The sequence below is a fragment of the Lissotriton vulgaris genome, chromosome 8 (assembly GCF_964263255.1).
Source record: "Lissotriton vulgaris chromosome 8, aLisVul1.2, whole genome shotgun sequence".
NCBI lineage: Eukaryota > Metazoa > Chordata > Amphibia > Caudata > Salamandridae > Lissotriton > Lissotriton vulgaris.
Window position 1 is genome coordinate 79228651 of NC_141696.1, and position 3935 is coordinate 79232585.

The following is a 3935-nucleotide window of genomic DNA, read 5'->3' on the forward strand; positions in this document are numbered from 1 at the left end:
ACATAAACAGTAGTATCGACGTAGAAGTGCGGATCTTCCAGGTCTCCACTGACTATGCTAAACTTAATTGGGTTTGTTACCAACTAGCTCAGAGGTCACTGGAAACTTTCTTGACTGAATAGGAAGTGATCAGCTTCCCTGGTACAGACAAGAAGGGATTCAGTTTTCCAACAACCGTGCAACATGACAACTTTGCTCCTCAGATAAGAGTCAATCTCTAGAGTCGTGTGAAACAATAGACAGTTATTTTACTCAGTCAATTGTTGTGCAGATTACTTTCACAATATGTAGAGAATAGAGAGACGGGCGTTTTCAATAAAAAGGTATTATTTATTGAACAGTCTTTCTTCTCGTACAAGAGAAATGAATTTCCACAATTGCAAGACTTGTTATTATAAAAAGTGCGTACAGTAAAATGAGTATTGCGAAATAATACTGTAAAAGCATTGATATGGTTTCTTAGCCATACAATGGTTTAAAATGAATAAAACATATATACATTCATATATACATTTGACTAACGTACTCAACTGGTGCTTCTAACTACGCCTACCCCAGTGTACCTGACCTAAGCCTAATACTTGGAAGTAAGTAGCTTTAGTTAAGTTGGTTTTGCCAAGGTTTGCTTCAAGAATTCTCTCTAAGGGTTTAGTCAACACCATACCTCTGGAATAGAATGTTGGAGTGCTTGTATCTCCTTCCAGGGACTCGATATCCCAGTCACTCGCAAGAGTAGGCTGGAAACGCCGGAGCTGGATTTTCTCGGCAGGAGAAAAGACAGCGTCTCTCTCAGCGCGTCGAGGAAGAGGAGGGGGTCAGCGTCCGCGGGCAGCTTGCATCTGCTGGGCTCTTGCAGGGGGACAGCTGTTCAGCTCCTGTGTTCACCACACCATCGTTCGCTCGTTAGCAGCTATAGCAGTAGCGATAGCAGCGATGGTATCATCAGCTTCAGCTTCAGCATCAGCGAGACAGCGTTTGCTTAAGGCAACGTTGGTAATATTTATACCTGAAAGGTGCCTTGTTTGACGTAAGTTTTTGGACATAAGACGTCAATAAAGATGTCACTAGGAAGTGATCGTCTATCAGTGCTTATTAGAGTTCTATTACTAATCAAAACATAGCAAGCGGGGCTTTCCCAGATTACTGAGTTTTTATCTTGTTGAAGAACTCGGAGTGTTAATCTAAGATTCTTGATAGTGACTTCTGCTGTGTCATTTGCACTAATGAGCTGCAAAGGAAATTGCAGAGGAAGCGATTCTGAAATGTGGCTCTGTTCGTGTGAGGCCAGAGACGAGTTTCTGAATATTGCATTTGATCGGTTATGCCAATATAGGGGTACAAAGGGATTATAGCCGTATAGGGGCATAAGGTCACAGTATCGATCAGGGTCCTAGATTAGAACGCGACATCCACTCCACAAATTTATGTCCATCAAATTACTAAAACTAGAGCAATAAGATGCATGTGTAACATTGCCCACCCCAAAATACATATTTGCATTTGAAATAGGCGTATTTGAAATACGTGAAAATATAGGTACTGTACGTCTTTAAGCAAAGAAATCATTCAACATTATAGCATATGTAATTAAATGAACGATTTTGCGAAAGAATTACACATGAAATATCTCTTAATACAGAAAAAAAAGGCGAGATAATTTCATCACATATAAATGCATTTGTTGTAAAATGTGCTAGAGGCTCATGTAAAGTTATTATGTCTCTAGATTTACCTAAAAATAGAAGTAGAAGCTTCTGTTCTTTATGAATAGGTCTACTTTAAGCAAAGAATTTCGTGCCAGAAAAAGGTGAATATTTCTTAAAAAGTATTCAATTCAAAAAATATTTTCTTGTGAACGTGGGAAATAGAGTTCCAAAGCTTTTCAGCAGTTTTTTTGTTCAAAACTGAAGGCCGAATCAGAGTTCCTGGGAACGCTGTGTGTCGGAATGCTTTTCTAAAGTTATTGTTTCTGTTCGGGTGAGAACATCATATCAGACAGGCTCTCAAAGAATTGGTCTACAAAATCAGGTGACAGTTTGACCAAATTCGATAGTGCAGTAACTTGGCAGGTGTGAGAATGATTGTTATCATCAAAGTCCGGATCAGCAATGCTCACAGAAGGTCGTACCAGGGTGATGTTGCTTTTGTCACTCGCTCCACTGTTACCACCTAGTCGTAGTACAGGAGTCTCAACGAATGCCTTCATCAGGATTGGTAGCCGCCGGGGACAACACAATGCGTGAGCCGTTATCGGACTGAGCAAAGTATCGATATCCATTGGTACTGCTGATGGAAGTGAAAGACAGATGTCCAACACGCACTCATCTCCGCATAGTTTACATCGTAGCACAGGTAAGATGCAGGATTGCCATATCGGTCTGAATGAAAGAAACCAGGTCATGTTTAGATCTCTCAGCCTGGCCAATCCAAGGACTCTAGTTATTCTGTCCCGGTAGCGAATTGCTAGGATTGTTTCTTCCATCCTCGTAGGAGTCATGTCTGAGGTTTGGCTTGCCATATCGGAGCAGGAGGGTCAAAAATAAAATGCCTGCTACAAGTCCCAAAAATAGGGGTATGCCGCCAAAGACTGAATGGACAAAATTAGGAATGATTCCCAGAATTGCTTTGAATGGTGTTAGCAGTCCCGTAAAAATCGTCTTAAATATGCCTGGGATGCCTGTGGCACTAGACATGTTAAGGAGTTGGCTAAGCATTTCTACGAAATGCACGGGGCAATTTGTTGATAAAAGGTCATGTATCTCCGTAGCTGTCCTTGCAACTAGGAGATCATACGTCTCTTTCGATGACGTTATGGGCACTGTTGTCTGCAAAAGCACAGACTTCATTTTGCTTAAAGTATCAATTCGTATAGAAGAGAAATTCAGACGAGGCCACATGGGAGTCTTTATGTCTCCAGGCCCGCTCGGAAACAATGCTTGCATACAGCATTTGACCATGGAAGTTACGCTTACGAGATAGGCTTTTCCTGGCAAAAGGCCACAACAGCTGTGATCCGCTATTAGAATGTAACTCCCATTTGCGAGTTGCATAAAGAAAGGCTCTATCTGCGTTGCAGGTGTGACATGCTGGTGTCATGAAAGGTTGTTTGAATTACCTTCACAGGCTCCGTGTAAATTAATACCCTGGCACAAAAGTATACCGCTTAGTTAATGTTTACAGTTTTCACCACTAAGAAATACATTCTTGTTGCTGTCACTATAGCATGAATGTGTGTATGGTAATTTCCATGTTGACTTAATGTATCCTTTACCCAATCGTTCATACTGGCCAGTAGGTATGTATTCAAGGCAATTTTTAAATTGGAAAGTTGTTATCGGAATTGTGATAATCACGTGTATTATCCATTCAATGACAGGACTTTCTGACATTGTCAAAGGTAATCTCTCAAGTTTTTCGATGCTCAGGATTGTATAGTCTGCTCCTTTCTGTGCCAAGCTTATTTGTTTATCAGTAAGGTTAAAAATGGAAAACAATGACGTTGTGTTGATCAAACGCCAAGGCACAGAGCCTGAACGACGATTTTGCAGCGTCCAGCCTAACTGTACAATAGAACGCAATTGTGACTGGCCATGCTGTAACATTAGCAAGTCTTTGTCTATTATATCAAAGGCAGATGATACAATATTGTCCAACGAATATATTCTGGAGGACAGAGTCATTAACCCATTGTCCACTACAGAAAGTGATTTTTCCAAATTAATATGATCAATTTCTCGTATTTTTTCAGCTGTTTCAATTTGGGTGACTTTCCAAGACTCGTTGTATGCAGCGTAGATACTGGTCGCTATAAAACGCTTTTGACGCTGTTTGCGTGGTCCCATAATAAAATCGCGCAAATCAGCACCATCTTTAAGAAAATACAAGTGTTGCTTAATTTCAGCCAGTGTGGATGATCCTTGCCATTCGAGGCAGAG